Below are 20,610 nucleotides of genomic sequence, written 5' to 3'. Positions count from 1 at the left end.
GTATGAGTAAGCTAAGTGACACAAACAATTGGCCCATCTAGGAGTGGCATTGCAGTGTCAGACAGGAGGGCACTTAATAAAACTAGTACCCAAACAGCACATCATGCCAAGAAGTAAAAGAGGGTAATGAGGTAGCTGTATGACTAAGCTAAGTGACACAAGTGTGCGGCACAAACACCTGGCCCATCTAGGTTTGGCACTGCAGTCCCACTGCACTAGTGGCAGATACCGGATGCACGTCTAACACCAGCATAGTTGTTATGGCCTCAGTAATCCTCTTTGCACAGGGTATATATATATATATATATATACGGCAGTATCACTGGACTGGATTTATACGCCAGTGCCACTGTAATTATACATCAGGATCACTGGATTTATACGGCACGATCACTGTAATTATACGGAAGGATCACTGGATCAATGGACATATATGGCAGTATCAATGGACATATATGGCAGTATCACTGGACACATATGGCAGTATCACTGGACTGGACTTATACGCCAGTACCCCTGTAATTATACAGGAGGATCACTGGACTTATATGGCAGAATCACTGGATTTATATGTCAGGATCACTGGATTTATACGCAAGTACCACTGGATTTATACGGCAATACTGCTGGACATATACGGCAGTATAAATGGACATATACGGCAGTTTCACTGGACTGGACTTATACACCAGTACAACTGTAATTATATGGCAGGATCACTGGACTTATACGGCAGGATCACTATAATTATACTACAGGATCACTGGAATTATATGGCAGGATTATTATTATTATTATTATTATTATTATTATTATTATCCTTTATTTATATGGTGCCACAAGGGTTCCAATTACAGAGTACATAAACAAATAATCAAACAGGAAAACAGCAACTTACAGTTGACGACAATATAGGACAAGTACAGGGTACATAAACATAGCTACATCAGCAGATGACACTGGAATAAGTATCAGGTGGTAGAAGACTGCTGGATTTGGTGCAGATGAAGATTATTAAAGTAAGAAAAGGGTAAGCACATGAGGGAAGAGGGCCCTGCTCGTGAGAGCTTACATTCTAAAGGGGAGGGGTAGACAGACAGGGGTGAGACAGATGGGGTACATAGAGAGCGTGGAACAGAGGTTTAGGATGAGATTTGGCTGGGTTTGGTGAAGAAGTGGGTCTTGAGAGCCCGTTTGACGTTTTGTAAAGAGGTGGAGAGTATGAGGAGGAGAGGTAGGGAATTCCAGAGAAGTGGTGCAGCACGTGAAAAATCTTGGAGGTAGGAGTGGGAGGAAATAATCCGTAGGCAGGAGAGTCGGCGAGCATTAGCAGAGCGAAGAGGACGGGTGGGAGTGTAAAGCGAGATAAGATCAGAGATGTAGATGGGAGAGGAGTGGGTGAGGGCTTTGTAAGCAAGTGTGAGAAGCTTGAAATGGATTCTGAAAGGGAAGGGGAGCCAGTGAAGGTCTAGTAAGAGAGGAGAGGTGGATGTAGTGCGTTTGGTGAGGAAAATGAGCCGGGCAGCAGCATTGAGGATAGATTGGAGTGGAGAGAGGTGTTTGTCATGAATGCCAGTCAGGAGGAGATTACAGTAGTCCAGTCTGGAGATGACCAGTGAGTGGATAAGAGTCTTAGTAGCATCCTGGGTCAGAAAGGGTCTGATCCTGGAAATATTTTTTAGATGAAAACGGCAGGTTTGTGAGAGGTGCTGAATGTGTGGTTTGAAGGAGAGGGAGAAGTCAAGGATTACTCCAAGACAGCGCACTTGGGGGGTAGAGGAGATAGTAGTGCCATCAATAGATAATGAGATTGTAGGAGGTGAGGTTATGCGGGAGGGAGGGAAGATGATCAGCTCGGTCTTAGACATGTTAAGTTTAAGAAAGCGCTGGGACATCCAGGAAGAGATAGCAGAGAGACAGTTGGAGATACGAGTGAGGAGAGCAGGGGAGAGGTCTGGAGAGGAAAGATAGATTTGAGTGTCATCAGCATAGAGATGATATTGGAAACCAAAAGAACTAATGAGCTTACCTAGTGAGGACGTATAGAGAGAGAAGAGAAGAGGACCAAGGACAGAACCTTGGGGTACCCCTACAGTTAGTGAAAGTGAGGGGGAGGTGGAGTCATGAGAGGAGACAGAGAATGAACGGTCAGAAAGGTAGGACGACAACCAAGAGAGGGCAGTGTCACGCAGACCAATGGAGTGAAGGATTTGCAGTAGGAGAGGATGGTCCACAGTGTCAAAAGCAGCAGAGAGATCAAGTAGAATAAGTAGAGAGTAGTGTCCCTTAGATTTAGCAGCATGGAGGTCATTGCATACTTTTGTAAGGGCAGTTTCAGTGGAGTGGAGAGGACGGAAGCCAGACTGGAATTGGTCAAGCAGTGAGTGTGAGGAAAGAAAGGAAGTAAGGCGGTTGTAGACAATACGCTCAAGGAGTTTGGAGGCAAAAGGGAGGACAGAGATGGGTCGGTAGTTGGAGAGAGTGTTTGGATCAAGGGTAGGTTTTTTAAGTATAGGAGAGATGAGTGCGTGCTTGAAGGCAGAAGGGACAGTGCCTGATGAGAGGGAGAGATTGAGAAGGTGGGAAAGATGGGAACAAGCAAAAGAAGAGAGGTAGCAGAGGAGGCGGGAGGGGATAGGGTCAAGTGGGGAGGTGGTGAGGAAACAGGAACGAATGAGGGCCATGACTTCCTCTCCAGATGCATGGGAGAAAGATGACAGAGTTGGTGCGAGGGATGGGGAGGGTTGGTAAGGGATGGGAGAAGGCTGGTTACTGATGGTCTGGTGTGATGTGATGTCCTGACGTATGGAGTCAATTTTGGATGTGAAGTAAGTGGCAAAGTCAAGAGCAGAGAGTGAGGAAGGGAGACGAGGTGGAGGTGGGCAGAGAAGTGAGTTGAGAGTGGCAAAGAGGCGCCGGGGGTTGGAAGACTGGGAGGAGATGAGGTTCTTGAAGTATGACTGTTTAGCAAGAGAAAGGGCAGCACTGAAGGATGAGAGCATAAGTTTGAAATGGAGGAAGTCTGCCTTAGAGCGTGATTTCCTCCAGTGTCGCTCAGCAGTAGGTGAATATTTTTGCAGATATCTGGTGCATTTGGTGTGCCAGGGTTGAGGTGTTAATTTGCAAGGGTGAATAGTGGTTGGTGGAGCAACAGAGTCAAGAGCAGAAGTAAGGGAAGCATTGTATGTGGAAGTGGCTTGTTCAGGGCATGAGAGAGAGAGAATAGGAGAGAGAAGTGAGTCAAACAGGGAGGAAAGGGATGTGGTGTCAATAGCTTCAATGTTACGCTTAGTGATGGTAGCCTTAGGAGGTAAAGATGGGGAAGTCGAGAGAGATAGGTTAAAGGAGAGCAGGTGGTGGTCAGAGAGGGGAAATGGGGAGTTGGAAAAATCAGAAATATCACAGCGGTGAGTGAAGACCAGATCCAGTGAGCTCCCATTCACATGGGAGGGTGAGGCGGTCCACTGGGAGAGACCAAGTGAAGAGGTGAGGTTAAGGAGTTTAGAGGCAGGGGATTGTGTGGGGATGTCAATAGGGATGTTGAAATCGCCTAGGATAATGGTGGGAATGTCAGAAGAGAGGAAGTGAGGAAGCCAGGAAGCAAAGTTGTCGATGAATTTGGAAGCAGTGCCAGGGGGGCGGTAAATGACAGCTACTCTAAGATGGACCGGTTGGAAGAGGCGTATGGCGTGGACCTCAAATGTAGAGAATATAAGGGATGGTTCTGGTGGTATGAGTTGGTAGGAGTAACTAGAAGGTAAAAGGACCCCAACACCACCCCCATGGCGACCCCCAGGTCGGGGTGTGTGTGAATGTGAGGCCCCCAGCAGAGAGAGCAGCAGCAGAAGTAGTGTCAGAGGGCGTAATCCAAGCTTCAGTAATGGCTAGTAGGTGGAGGGAGTTGGAAATGAAAAGGTCATGAGTGGGGACCAGTTTGTTACAAACAGATCTGGCATTCCAGAGGGCACAGGATAGGGGGTATGAGTTAGTGGGAGAGATGTGAATGAGATTTTCAGGGTTGCTGTAGCGATGAGGTGGGATTAACTTTGAGGGCAGGGATGATGAGAGAGTAGTGATGGTACGGGTGCCTGAGCTAGGAGGGGAAACTGCAGGAGGTGGGCAGGGAGGGAGGTCAGTGTGATGTGGATGGGGGTGTGGGGAGGTGACAGGGAAGGGAGAGAGGGAGCAGGGCTGAGTTGTGGGGTAGCAGGACCGTGGGGCAGTGGTGAATGAAAGTGGGGTAACAGGAAAGGTGGGGGAAGGAAAAAGAGGGATGGAGGGGAGACAGAGGAGGGGAGAGAGGAGGAGGTGTAGGAGACTAGGGGGGAAGGATAAAGATACATTATTAGGTAGACACTGAGTGATGTGGGGAGTATAAGAAAGCCTTGAAGTAGGAGAGGAGACTGTAAGGGAATCCTAGCAGAATAATTACAGAAATGCAGGTGAGAAAAGCAGTGTAGGCTCAAGGGGTGTAGATTTAGTATGAAATGAGTCAAAAGCGTAGCTAAAGTGGGTGCAGAAATGTATTTGGAGTGTATGAAATGAAAGGATTGTGAGAGGTTTAAGAAGCAACGGTAATTATGTTAGATTTTTTAAGTGTTTGCAGGTAAAATTGCATTGGTGCAGCTGTGCTTAAAAAACAAAATTACAATAATACAGATACAAGCATTTGTAGGTGAAATGGATGGTTTTTGAAATGTCCAAGTAAGGTTGTTCTGTGCTATTTAATCAGATGCAACAATCAGGAGGTGAGTGATCTGAGGAGTAAGTGACTCACATTTGTTATTAGTTCTTCAGTTTTCTTTGTTTTGTTTGATTGGTGTGCTTCTGTTTTCCTTCTTTTTCACTTCGAATAAACGCTGATTGAACGCTGCTGTTATGTGTCAATTTTATCACGCTTTGATAAAAATGCACGCTTAGATCAATAAATGCACAGCCAAACGGCTTTGTACAGCCTACACCATTGGACTTAAGTAGAGGATCACTGGAATTATATGGCAGGATCACTGGGTTTATACGGAAGTACCACTGGACATATACGGCAGTATCAATGGACATACAGTATATGGCAGTATCACTGGACACATACGGCAGTATCACTGGACTAGACTTATACGCCAGTACCACTTTAATTATACGGCAGGATCACAGGAATTATACGCCAGTATCACGGGAATTATACGGCAATATCACAGGAATGGCAATATTACTGTAATTATACGCCAGTATCACGGGAATAATATGGCAATATCACTGTATTTATACGGCAATATCACAGGAATTATACGCCAGTATCCCAAGAATTATATGGCAATATCACTGTAATTATACATCAGTATCACGGGAATTATACGGAATTATCACGGGAATTATACGGCAATATCACTGGTATTATACACCAGTAACACTGGATATATGGCAGCAGAGCACACCACCACTGTGACTGGTCACTGGACTGATGCTGCACAAGACACTACCCGTGGTCTGATGCAAGACAACACAGCAAAACTGCAAGGGACTTATACAGCAGCACTGGGGACATATAGCAGCAGAGGACAAAACCACTGTGACTGGTCCCTGGACTGATGCTGCACAAGAGAGACACTACCCCTGGTCTAATGCAAGACAACACAGCAAAACTGCAAGGGATTTATACAGCAGCCAGCAGCACTTGGGACATATAGCAGCAGAGGACACCAACACTGTGACTGGCTGGACTGATGCAGCATAAGACACTGACTACGCTGAACTGAGCAGCACAAGACAACACTAGAATCGCCACCCCACTTTCCCACCCACACAGACACTGAGGACGGAGACACGTCCTCTCACTGCACTCTCCGAGGCTGGAGTGTAAATGGCCGCGACGCACGGCTCCTTATATGGAATTCAAATCCCGTGAGAATCCGACAGCAGGATGATGACATTATGCCTCGTTCTGGTTTCCAAGTCAGGTGGGAAAACCCGAGCCTGACTCGGATCCGGGCCCGTGATGTGAAATCCGATAGGGTTCGGTTCTCTGAGAACTGAACCCGCTCATCTCTAGTGTTAACACATACAGTAAGTAATGAAAGAATGATAAAGTGATTATGTAATTAAAGATTATGATATGATTGGGATGAAAGATACTGTACTTGTTGTTTATTATCATATATAATATTGCAGTTCATGCATGAGTTATATTAATTTAATTTATAAAGATAGTGTTTTTTTGTGCATAAATGGAACGATTTAATGTAAAATAAAGGATTATGAGAATTATGTTGAAAAAATAAATTGTTCAGTAATGTATGTTCTTAAGCTGTTCAATTGCTATTTTTATACATGCATCTGTACTTAAATAAAACAAACTTTGTGCTATTTCTTATTTTTACAAACTTTTCTTTCTGGATTTTTGACATCTGAATGCATACTTGCCTTCAATCATTGAAATATTCTTTGTAACCTTTGGATGTTGACGAAGTGAGAAGAATTTTATAATCAGCCTTGTAATTTATGTGATTTTATTGTATTGTATTGTCTATTCTACTTAAACTTTTTGTGATCATGGCTTATAACTTATTATTTACTTTGAGTTATGACTTAATTGATGATTCACTAAATGATTTGAGGTGTCAGGTAAATTTCTTAAACTCTGTAAAAGGTGAAAGTTGCAACTTGAAGGGTATGTTAGAAAACAAAATAGAAACTTAAAAACACTAAACCCCTGTCCAGGGATGACTAGTTGAGTTGGTAATGCCACAGCTGCAGGGGCCACTGTAAATGCTTCCCATTGGCTGTGGCGGAGCCCAGTGCTGGTTTAAAAAATATGAGATACTTGTATAACATTCAATTCATAAGTACAATACATTTCTATTTTTTTCTTCTTCAAATTTTTACAAAATATAATGATTTTGAGCTGTTTCTGGCTACTAAGTTGACAATATGATATTCTGAAGTAAGAAAATGGGGTAACTTGGTGAGAGCTAAATGATTTAAAAAAAAAAAAAAAAAAAACCTATTGCAGTACCAAATGCCATTCAGGACCTTCAAGTATGGTTTAGCAGTGAAAAAAAAAATAACATACTTGCAGTACCACTCCCGATCCTGAGACCTGCAGAACAGCTCCAATACTACACATTGCATAAAAAGGCGTGACTTGTAAAAGTCCACAGACATGTACACTCTATTATGCATAACTGATGCCATTGAGGATATGACTGTTAAAGGAGCTCTATCCCTTGTAGAAACATTTGTGGCAATATTCGGCCCATGGCAGGTGACCTCCCCAATCAACTACTAGCAGCCACCGGCTGTGACAATCACCTAAGACACCAGTGAAGTATATTGAGACAATACTTGAAATTTGAATACAAGATGGAATTTTCATTCAAACACCAAACAGTACGATATGATATATTGGGGTAAACACTGGAAACAGCTTTTAAAAGGAAACTGGTAATTCACAAATACTGTACAGATGTGTGCTGCAGAAATAATGCAACAATCAGGTATATAAACACAGGACAAGGCGATATCTAGAACTGTATGACTCTGTAATTTACATGAGGACACAGAGGGTCTGAATGCAGTAAAGCATCCAGAGTTGGAGTTATAGCATGCAATGCAGCACAAATACACTTCATGTAAGGAGAATCCAGACACAGGCAGATAAAACCAAATCCCAAAGCAGACCCATTTTCATGTAAACATGGGGTTACGGCCAGTGAAAACACACAGATTTCACTGAGCCTGCATGTTTTTGTGAGAATTTTTTTTATGGGTAATCTAATTAAAAAACACATGAAAAAATATCGGTGATACATCAGGAAAAAGTAAGAAAAACAGTATATTTGCACCCAATGTTTTACCGTATCTAATTAGATATTAGAGATGTGCGGCGGGCACTTTTCGGTTTTGTGTTTTGATTTTGGATCTGAATCCTCGCTCATGTTTTGGATCTGTAATGGTTTTGTTAAAACCACCCTTTTGTTTTTTGGTTTTGGATCTGTATGATTTTTTTTTAAAAAACACAAAAACAGCTAATATCGCAGATTTTGGGGGTAATTTTTATCCTACACCTCAATAACATTAATTTCCACTCATTCCCAGTCTATTCTGAATACCTCACACCTCACAGTATTGTTTTTAGGCCAAAAGGTTGCGCCAAGGTCGCTGGATGACTAAGCTAAGTGACCCAAGTGGGCGGCACAAACACCTGGCCCATCTAGGAGTGGCACTGCAGTGGCAGACAGTATCGCACTTTTAAAAACTAGGCCCCACAGAGCACATAATGCAAAGAAAAAAAGAGGTGCAATGAGGCAGTTGGATGACTAAGCTAAGCGACCCAAGTGGGCGGTGTAAACACCTGGCCCATTTAGGAGTAACACTGCAGTGGCAGACAGGATGGCAGATTTAAAAACTAGGCCCGAAACAACACATAATGCAAAGAAAAAAAGAGGTGCAAGATGGAATTGTCCTTGGGCCCTCCCACCCTTATGGTGTATAAACAGGACATGCACACATTAACAAGGCAATCATTTCAGCGACAGGGTCTGCCACACGACTGTGGCTGAAATGATTGGTTTGTTTGGGCCACCACAAAAAAAGAGAACTTAATCCCCCCACCAAAAAAGAAGCAATTCATCTCTCCTTGCAAAAACTGGCTCTAGAGAGGCAAGATGTCATCCTCATCCTCTGATTTCTCATCCCTTTCAGTGTGTACATCCTCCTCCTCACAGAGTATTAATTCGTTCCCACTGGAATCCACCATCACTGGTCCTTGTGTACTTTCTGGAGTCAATTGCTGGTAAACGTCTTCCTGGAGGAATTTATAATTCATTTTGATGAACATAATCTTCTCCACATTTTGAGAAGGTGATCGGCTGCACTAAACACTCTTTCAGAGTACACACTGGAGGGGGAAGGGGGGCAACATAGGTAAAATAAAGCCAGTTTGTGCAAGAGCATCCAAATTGCCTCTTTTACCTGCCAGTATATATATGGACTGTCTGACATGCCTACTTGGATGCTGTCACCCATATAATCTTCCACCATTCTTTAAATGGTGACAGCATCATATGTAGTGACAGGAGACATGTCAGTAATCATTGGCAGGTCCTTTAGTCCGGACCAGATGTCAGCACTTGCCGCTGACTGCCCTGCATCACCACCAGTGGGTGGGCTAAGAAATTATCCTCGCAGCCACAGTTGCGGAAAAAAATTAAGGAGGAGCTGTTGAGAGGTCACATTCCACTTGAGTTGACAATTGTCTCAACAGCAGGTCTTTGAACCTCTGCAGATTTGTGTCTGCCATAAAGAGAGATACAACGTAGGCTTTAAACTTAGGATCAAGCATGATGGCCAAAATGTAGTGCTCTGATTTCAACAGATTGACCACCCTTGAATCCTGGCAAAGTGAATGAAGTGCTCCATCTAAAAGTCCCACATACTTAGCGGAATTGCTTTGTTTAAGCTCTTCCTTCAATTTCCAGCTGCTTTTGCAAAAGCCTGATGAGGGAAATGACCTGACTCAAGCTGGCAGTGTCTGAACTGACTTCACGTGTGGCAAGTTCAAAGGGTTGGAGAACCTTGCACAAGACAGAACTCATTCTCCACTGTGCTGGATTTAGGTTAATTTACCCTCCTTTGCCTATATCGCAGGTGGATATATAGGCTTGAATTGCCTTTTGCTGCGCTTCCATCCTCTGAAGCATATAGAGTGTTGAATTTCACCTCGTTACCACCTCTTGCTTCATGTGATGGCAGGGCAGGTTCAGGAGTGTTTGCTGGCACTCCAGTCTTTGGCACACGGTGGCTGAATGCCGAAAGTGGGCCGCAATTTTTTGGGCCACCGACAGCATCTCCTGCATGCCCCTGTCTTTTTAAAAAAAATTCTGTACCACCAAATTAATTGTATGTGCAAAACATGGGATGTGCTGGAATTTTCCCAGATGTAATGCACACACAATATTGGTGGCATTGTATCACAAATCTCCAAGAGAGTCTAAGTGGGGTAAGCCATTCTGTGATGATGTCCCTCAGTTTCCGTAAGAGGTTGCCAGCAGTGTGCCTCTTATGGAAACTGGTGATACACAGTGTAGCCTGCCTAGCAACGAGCTGGTGTTCGTGAGATGCTACTGGTACTGCTGCTGTTGTTGCTGTGGGAGGCAATACATCTACCCAGTGGGCTGTCACAGTCATGTAGACCTTAGTCTGCCCTGCTGCACTTGTCCACATGTCCATAGTTAAGTGGACACTGGATACATACACATTATTTAGGACACTGAGGACATTTTTCTTAATGTCCCTGTACAGTCCGGGAATCACTTTTCTAGTGAAGTGGAATCTAGATGGGATTTTGTACCGGGGACACACCACCTCCATAAGTTGTCTAAATCCAACTTCACCAATGGCGAATACCGGATGCAAGTCTAACACCAACATAGCTGTCAAGGCCTCAGTTATCCGCTTTGCAACAGGATGACTGCTGTCATATTTCATCTTCCTCGAAAAGGACTGTTAGACAGTCACTTGCTTAGTTGAAGTAGTACAAGCGGTCTTCTGACTTCTCCTCTGGGATGATGATCGAGTCCCACAGCAACAACAGCAGAGGCAGCAACAGCAACAGTAGGCGTACCACTCAAGGATCCTCCGGAGGAATCCTCCGGAGGAATCCCAGGTAGGAGAGGACTCGTCAGTAATGCCAGTGACATGGCCTGCAGTACTAATGTTCCTGACTGAGGAGGAAATTGACGTTGAGGGAGTTGGTGGTGTGGCTTGCAGGAGAATGGATACAAGAGGACGAAGGGAATTAGGTGTCAGTAGACTGCTTACGTTCTTACCCAAAGTTTCTGAACTTGACAATGACTGACATAAAAGTGACGTATAAGGGAGGATGTTCCTAGATGATTATCGTCCTTACCCCTACTTATTACAAATTGACAAAGGCAACACATGGCTTGACACCTGTTGTCTGGATTTGTGGAGAAAAAAATCCACAGTGAAGATGTGGCTTTTTTGGTATTTTGCCCAGGCATGACAATGAGCTTTCTCATACCATGGACAACAACTGTCTCCACTGGTGCCTTATACAAACAAACCACATCACCATCAGACTCCTCATCGTCAACTTCCTCCTCAGTGCCAGCAACACCCATATCCTACTGATGTACTTACAGTGACATATTCAATTTGAATATCAGAAACATCTTATCAATGTATATACAGTATGTCTGAATGGGCACATTATAATATACACCTCAAAAGATGAATTAGAGGTATTGATTGTTGTTATCTTCATTTATTTTATAACCTTTTCAGCATATGGACAGATCTTACAAATACTGCAGGAATAGAAACCTATAAGATGATATAACGTTATAAAACATGTATTACTAAAAAAAGCTGATATTGATAAAAAGGGGTCCAACATAGAAGCAAAAATTAAGGAAACTAAATTAAGGAAAAGACAATAATCAAAACCTTGAGGTTAGAAACTGGCACGTTTGCCTCTTCAGGGCCAGTTCTAGACCTTGTGGCGCCCAGGACAAATGTTTCCTTTGGTGCACCCTCATTCAAAACAGGGATAGCGCGTGCCAAAAGCAGGCAGCAAAAATATATGGGGGCTGCTTCATGGGGGAGGGGTGTGGCCACATAATAGTACCAATTCACATTACGCAGCATAGTAGTGCCCATCAGTGACATTACACCACACAGTAGTGCCTCTTATACACATTATGCCATGTTAGAGCCCTTTACATGAGTTACACCATAGTAGAGCAGAGCCACTTATACACATTATGCCAGGTAGAGCCTCTTTTATACACGTTACACCAGGTAGAGCCACTTTTATACACATTACACCAAGTATTGCCCCTTACAAATGTTATGCAGGGTAGACCCCCTTACACACCTTATACCAGATAGAGGTAGAGCCTCTTACACTCGTTATACCAGGTAGAGCCTCTTATATATGTAATGCCAGGTAGAGCCCCTTTTACACATTATGCCAGGTAGAGCCCCATATACACATTATGCCAGGAAGAACACCTTATACACATTTTGCCAGGTAGAACCTCATATATGTTATGCCAGGAAGTGTCCCTTACACGTGTTATGCCAGGTAGAGCCCCTCTATAGAGGGATAGGGACCATGTGAGTGTGTGCCATCCAATATGCTGCCTGTGTACCCACCACTCACCAGCTCTACCACTCCCTCAGCTAACATCCATCTTTCCTACTTCTGAGGGCAGTTCATACCTCACTTATAAAAATTAGGATACAGTAATCTCAAAGTGGGTTCAGATTAAAATTTAACTCTACTTACTGTACTATCCATTCAAATCAAAAGGACCATACAAACTGTTGAAATGTTTTCACAATTTGTCAAAACCAATAAATAGATCAGATGTCTGATAAAGGGACAAATAAAAATTAGAGTAAAAGGGAATAACAGGCACTAAAAATCTGTCTGCCAATAAATGAATTGTAAGAAATAATGCTGATAAAAGCAGTGGCATAGTGGTGAGGAATCGTGACTTCTACTGTATGTAAAGAAAGTCTATCATTTGCTTTTTGATAGTGTGTCTTACAGTAAACTTGATAAAGACCCTACAAAAGGATTCCTAAAGGAGTTGAATCTCCTGTTGAGGAAACTTCTTAATGATCAATGCATTTCTACATATGAATATAATTATCTCTCTAAAAAGGATCCAAAAATAGCCTGTTTCTATCATATCCTAAAAATTCAAAAAAGTACTGTACAATATTTCACAATATTAGCCAGTATTGAGTCTCTCACATTGAAAATATCTGAATATTTAGAAAGATTTGTAAAACAAAATATGTATTTAATTTACAGTTAAATGTACATGATATGACCCATGTTCTTCAAATCATAAATAAGATAAAATGGGTTCCTTATATACTTCAATACTCCATTATAAGTGGATATAAGGTGTAAGGAATGTACTAATACAAGATAGTATTTTGTCCATAGAGAGAGCTGATTTAATTTGTGATTGCTTGTGTTTTGTTCTTAAGTACAATTATTTCTAATTTATTGATGAATGGTTCCTTCAAGTATTTGGACTGTTATGGGCACAATTTATGCTCTAAGCCTAGAAATGTATTTATTTATTATTTATTACCAGTTATTTATATAGCACACACATATTCTGCAGCACTTTACAGAGAGAATATTTGCCTATTCACATCAGTCCCTGCCCCAGTGCAGTTTACAATCTATATTCCCTACCACATGCACACACACACACACACACACACACACACACACACACACACATTCACAATAGGGTTAAGTTTTGTTGGGAGCCAATAAACCTACCAGTATATTTTTGGATTGTGGGAGGAAACCGGAATACCAGGAGGAAACCCGCGCTAGTACGGGGAGAATACACAAACTCTGCACAGTTAGAACCATGGTGTGAATCGAACTCATGACCTCAGTGCTGTGAGGCAGTAATGCTAACCCATTACACCATCCGTACTTCCCGCAGAAATCTCTATATGTGTGAATGAGTGAATGTTGTCTTGTTCAAATGCTTTATAGATGATATACTGATAATATGGAGAGGAGATCATGGTAGTCTTGATGAATTTGTGGAAAGCATTATCATTAATACGTATAATCTTAAATTTGCATCCAATTTTAATGATAAAAATAGAAGTTTTAGATCTGGTTCTAAACTCTGAGAATGCTCTAAATTAGAGATGAGTTGGTCCGGTTCGAGTATTTCCACCTTAATCTGACCACAAAATGAGGCAAAACATCATCCTCCTGCTGTTGGATTCATGCAGGTTTTGAGTCTATATATATAAATGTGAAAGCCCTCACTCACTCACTCACTCACTCACTCACTCATCACTAATTCTCTTACTTCCCAATATGTTAGGAAGATGAAATGTAACATACTGTAGGTATTCTTCAGGTGGGAAATAGGAAAACTATGTAATTCGAATTTTAATAAACCTCACCTAAGGGGATGAAAAGGGGGTTGGCATAACAACGTCATTACCGATGTGTGGTTTGTGTTGCGTGAACGATAATGCCCAAATGGACAATTGGATCAACATTTGGATTGCACCTCCAGTGTGTAGAATTTAATAAACTACAAAAATGCAAAAGCCCTCACTCACTCATCACTAATTCTCTTACTTCCTTATATGTTAGTAATTTGAAATTTAACATAGTTATTCTGCAGGTGGGCAATAGGAAAACTACATAATTACAGTATAATTTTATACACCTCCCCTAAGGGGATGAAAAGGGGTTGACATAACTGGATAAAATTTAGATTGCACCTCCAGTGCGTTGAATTTAATAAACTACAAAATTGGTCCTGTCACTTTTTACTGTATCTGTAAGGATCCTCCTCGGGTAACACCAATAACCATGGATTAATATTTACTTACATTAAGACTTCTCAAATTTACATTTCTATAGAGTTACCAAATGTTAACACTTATTTATATTAACAACTGTAAAAAAGAGAAACTCCTGTGTGACGAATGGGTAGTTCTATATTAAAAGTCCCTGGTAATCTGTACCATTCACTCCGGCTGTGGAGTGCGTTCAGTGAAGACCTGCTGTGTCTGTCCGGGGTTTCTTTGTTGTACATAATGGGGTGCTGTCCACAGGTGTGTTTAGTTGTACATAAAGGGGTGCTGTGTCTATCCCCAGGGGTACTTTATTGTACATAAATGGGTGCTGTTTTTGTCCCCATGAGTGCTTTGTTGTACATAAAGGGATGCTGTGTACATCCCCAGGAGTACTTTGTTGTACATAAAGGGGTACACTGTTGTTTACAAAGGGACTGATGTGTCTGACATGGGGTTGCTGTGTCCATCCAGGGGTGCCCTGTCTATCTAGGGGTGCTCTGTCAGTCCATCAAGGGGCTTCTCTGTCCTCCAGGGGTGCTATGTCCTTCTAGGGTTGCACTGTCTGTCAACCCAGGGGCTCTGCTCCAGCATAAAAAAAGCTAAAGAAAATAATTAAAAAAATATATATTGTTTTTGGCCTATACCACAGTGTACTATACTATTATTTTTCTGTGACACTGCTGGTCAGACTGCAGTGTAATAATCATACACGTATGACACTGTAGGTGGTACCCCAATTTCATCCAAGTATTGTGATATTGTAGGTCATACCGCAGTGTAATTTTCATACATGAATTGTGACACTGTAGGTCATACAGCAGTGTAATTTTCATACATGTATTATGACACTGAAGTTCATACTGCAGTGTAATTCTCATACATGTATTGTAACACTGTAGGTCATACTGCAGTGTAATTTTCATACACGCATTGTGACACTTTAGGTCATACCACAGTGTAATTTTCATACAAGTATTGTCACATTGTAGGTCATATAACAGTGCATATACATAAGTAGTGTGACTCCGCAGTGTCATTTGTGAAGAAGTTTTTAAAAAAAGTTAAAGAACGTTAACTAAAAAATAAATTTTTTGTATAAATTATGTTGTGTGCTGTACCCCACTGGATTCATGTTCATTGATAGGGACATCAATCAGTTGAGAGAGCAGGAACCACATGATAGTGCTGCAGATCCTGCCGCCAGTCATGACAATACTAGTTCATCAAGGTCATGATCTACAGCTGATGCCCAAAGGCATGGATGGATGAAGTCAGGGTAATATATTACAGTGCTAAAGAAAAAAATCAAAGGGAAAGTTAACTGCACAAAGTGGCAAGGAAAAGCTAGGACCATGGCTTTTATTTATGACTGGTGGTTCTGCCTCTCATGACAATGTAAGCCCTTCTCCCTATGGCGGAGGTGTCAAAAAATGTAACTCATTAGTGCACAGGAACCAACTGTGGGCTCATAAATGTCATAAATCCCTGAGGAGACTCTAAGCATCTCTGTAGGTGCCATGTGGGAGCCTAACCAATACTGTAATACTGTATTTGAAGAGAATCCTCCTTCCTCCATTTGTGTGCACTCTGCAAATGTGTGGATTATTAGCACAAGTCAACATGCTGACATAGAAATCGAGGATGCTACCATAGAATTGCTCCAGGATGAGGATTATATTTGTGTAGCTGGTGCAAATAAGGATGTTGTTGATGATGATGTTGTTTGTGTAAATTAGGAAACAGTGGAAATAGTTTTGCCCATGATATGAAAAAGCCCATTGTCATGCTGGGGCAAAAGACAAAAAACACGTCTTCTTTGTGAAATTATTTCTACCCAAATCCAGACAGTTGTCAAGCCATCTGTACCATCTGTAAAGCAAAAATAAGTAGAGGCAGGGATCTTAACCATCTAGAAACTTCCTCTCTTTTACATCACTTGCAGCACATTCACCAAAAAATGTTGTTACATTTTTAGTCAAAGTTTCTGAATTTGTCAATCAGTCCAGCAACACCTAGCTCCCTTCTTCCATTAATCCAAGGGCCTGCAATAACCAACACCTTCATCATCAACATCCTCAATTATGAATGGAAGTAGTCCTGCATCCAATTTCATAAGCATAACTGACTTCTCTCCTATCTGGGATTCCTTAGAAGGATCCTTGAGAGCTATGCCTGTTGCTGCTGCTGTGAGTTTATCTTAATTCTGGAAGATGACCAGGAAGATTCTTTGCAGTAGTTTAACAAAGAAAATGACTGTTAAACAATTATTTTCAAGAGTGAGCAAGTATGACAGCAGTCACCCAGTTGCACAACGGATTACTGACACCATAAAAGCTAGGTGGTATTAGATGTGCATACAATATCCACCATTAATGCAGTGGGTTTTAGACAGTTTATTAGGGTCATGTGTTCCCACTACCAAACCCCATATAGATTCCACTTCACTAGAAAAGCAATTTCAAGGACATTAAAGAAAACCTCATCAGTGTTCTCTGAAATGCCATTGTATCCATTCTACTTAACCACAGATACAGTATGTGGACAAGTGGGACAGAGCAAACTATAGATTACAGTACATGACTGTGACAGCCCACAACAGCACAAACAACAATCAGCATCTAACAAATTCCAACTCATTCAGAGGCAGGCTACTCTATGTATCACTGGTTTCACTAAGATGCATACCATGGACAACCTCTTAGAAAATTCAGAGAAATCATTGCAAAATGGTTTACCTTGCTTGGACTTTCCTCAGGATTTGTGATTTCTGTCAATGCCACCAATATTGTGAGAACATTGCAGCTGGGTGAATTCCAAAATGTCCCACGTTATACTCACACAATTAACATGGTTGTGCATTTTTTTTAAATGCCAGTGATATGCAGGAAATGCTCTCTGTAGCCTGATTAATTTTGGGCCAATTTTGACATTCAGTAAGTCCATGTCAAAGATTGTAGCTGTTATGCACACCAGTGCCTGCAGGAAAGTACTGGTGTCAGGACTGTTATGCACTCCAGTGCCTGCAGGAATGTACTGGTGTTTGAACTGTTATGCAAAACAAATGGACTTACCGACAGACTGGGGAATATGACATAACGTACACAGAAGGTGATAGGGTAACAAAATACACACAAAGTGAACAGAGAAGCCCAGAGGCTAAGGAACTGGGTATCTCCCTTGTATTAGAACTGCTCAGATGAGAAAAGCAAGATGTTGTGTTTTAATACGTAGAGAACCCGAAATGCTGTTGCTAAGGGCAACAGCAAAACCCTAAAGGGTTACCAACGGGTGTGGCAGTAAACTCCTTGGTCAGAGATGGAATGATAGACACAAGGAGAGTCTCCACAATCCTAATTCTCACTTGCAGTGCACAGGTTCAGCTTACTGCCACTAAACTGACCCCTGACACCTAGCAAAGTGAGACAGGATTAGACAGGCAAGTCTTAGAATACAGCCGCAAACTTGCTAAGTTCACAGAGTAGTAACAGAACCCCAGCAAGCTAAACGACTGACTCCAGTCTTACTGCTAGGTCTGGATTGGCAGAGTGTAATACCAAATCCCCAGGCCTATTTGCAGTAAGCAACAAACAAATACAAAGCTACACAGTACTAGCTAACTTTCAGAAACTGACTAACCAACAAAGATTCAGCAGCATCTGCTTACCCTGAGAAGAGGCCTTATAAAGCAGGTGCTGTCCACGCCCCACTCAGACCTCACAGACTGTGAGCACAAAAACCAGCACCGGATCCCCTGCCATGCACAGAGCCTATAACCACTGCACAGCAAAAGACCCGAACCGGAGTATCAGCTGCGCTCAGGTCACTCCGCTAGCACTTGTCTCCCGGTTGCCATGACGACGTGGCAGCACAGGGCAGGAGACCCTAACAGTACCCCCCCTCTGACGAGGGGTCAAAGAACCCCTACCACCGGGTTTATCGGGGAACTGCGAGAAGAAAGAGCGTATCAGTCTGGGGGCATGAAGATCACAACTGCGCACCCACGACCGCTCCTCCGGGCCATACCCCTTCCAGTGCACCAAAAATGACAGCCGACCCCGAACCACCTTGGAGTCAAGAATCCTTTCAACAACAAACTCCCTCTGGCCACGTATCAGAAGAGGGGAAGGTCTTCCACTGGAAGAAGGATTACTAATCGCCCGTTTTAAAAGGGAACAATGAAATGTTTTATTGATACCCAAAGAACGGGGCAGATCTAACTGAAATGCCACCGGATTGATAACCCTGGTGATCTTATAAGGGCCGATGAACCGGGGGCCTAACTTATGAGATGGCTGTCTCAACTTCAAATTCTTGGTAGACAACCAGACGAAGTCTCCTAATTTGAAGCTGCAGGGTCTTTTCCGCTTATCAAAAACCCTTTTGGTCACTAATGACACAGACACAAGGGCTTTCTTCACTTTCCGCCAAATACCTCTAAGGACCGAAACCACAGAGGAACCACCAGGCGTGGAGTCAAGGGGGTCAAAAGAATTGGCCTTAGGATGATGCCCATACACACAAAGGAAGGGAGAGATCCCTGTAGCAGAGTGAGCCGCGTTGTTATAGGCAAACTCCGCCATGGACAGATGAGCAACCCAGTCAGTCTGACACTTGGAGACATAACACCTGAGGAACTGCTCCAATGACTGGTTCACCCTTTCAGTCTGCCCATTAGACTGCGGATGGTAGCCCGACGACAAGCTGACAGAAATCTGGAGATCGGAACAAAATGCCCTCCAGAATTTGGCCACAAACTGGGATCCGCGGTCAGAGACCACATCAAGTGGCAACCCGTGGAGACGCACAACATGCAGCATAAATAATTCAGACAGGCGTCTGGCCGATGGCAGCCCAACCAGTGGAACGAAGTGCGCCATCTTCGAAAACCTGTCAACGACAACCCAGATGGCTGTCATCCCCGAGGATTTGGGCAAGTCCACCACAAAATCCATTGAAATGTGGGTCCATGGCTTAGATGGGATAGAGAGTGGATGTAATGGGCCAACAGGAACCCCTCTAGGAGTCCTATTTCGGGCACAGATGTCACATGCCCGAACCCACTGATCCACATCCTTAGCCACCGAGGGCCACCACACCGCCCTAGATAGCAACTCCCGAGTTCTGGCAATACCAGGGTGACCTGCAGACTTCTTGGCATGGAATTCCAGGAACACTCGCTGTCTTAACCTAGGAGGCACAAACAAAAGACCTACCGGAAGGTCTGGAGGAGCCTGCTCCTGTGCTCTAAGGACTAATGATAAGAGGTCCTGGGTAATGCCCACTTTAATACATGATGGGGAAACAATGGGCAACGGCTCCTCGGTGGTCTCCTGGATTGGAGCAAAACTCTGCGAGAGCGCATCAGCCTTGATGTTTTTTGACCCAGGGCGATATGTTATCAAAAAATTAAAGCGAGCAAAAAACAAAGCCCATCGTGCCTGCCTGGCATTGAGACGCTTCGCTGACTCTAAATATGCCAGATTCTTATGGTCAGTGAGAATTGAGACCACAAACTTAGCCCCCTCAAGCCAGTGTCTCCACTCCTCGAGTGCATCCTTAATAGCCAACAATTCCCGGTTACCCACGTCATAATTCATCTCGGCAGGCGAAAATTTACGGGAAAAGTAAGCACAGGGATGAAGGCGATTATCAGACACTCCCATCTGAGAAAGCACTGCCCCAATACCCATCTCAGAGGCATCCACCTCCACCACAAAAGGACGCTCTGGATCTGGGTGTCGCAGCACCTTGGCCGAAACAAATGCCCTTTTGAGACGGGCAAAAGCCGCTTTAGCCTCACAAGACCAGTGAGCAACATCCGCCCCTTTCTTAGTGAGTGCCACCAAGGGCGCCACTATAGACGAAAATCCAGCGATAAATCGTCTATAAAAATTCGCAAAGCCCAGGAAACGCTGAAGCGCCTTCAAACTAGTGGGCTGCACCCAATCCAGGACTGCCTGTACCTTGGAACCCTCCATTTGGAAACCTTCTGGGGAGATAATATATCCTAGAAATGCGATTTGCTGAACTTCAAATTCGCACTTCTCCAGCTTCGCCCCAAGCCGGTGGTCTCTGAGTTTCTGGAGGACTAAGCGTACATGCTTCCGATGTTCCTCCAGGGAATGGGAGAAGATTTGGATGTCATCTAAGTATACAACTAAGAATCTATCCAAATATTCCCTGAGCACATCATTCATGAAATCCTGGAAGACTGCCGGGGCATTACAG

Source organism: Pseudophryne corroboree, chromosome 1 (genome assembly GCF_028390025.1).
Source record: "Pseudophryne corroboree isolate aPseCor3 chromosome 1, aPseCor3.hap2, whole genome shotgun sequence".
Classification (NCBI taxonomy): domain Eukaryota; kingdom Metazoa; phylum Chordata; class Amphibia; order Anura; family Myobatrachidae; genus Pseudophryne; species Pseudophryne corroboree.
The sequence above is the reverse complement of the archived record's forward strand: the minus strand, read 5'-3'. Positions refer to the sequence as shown.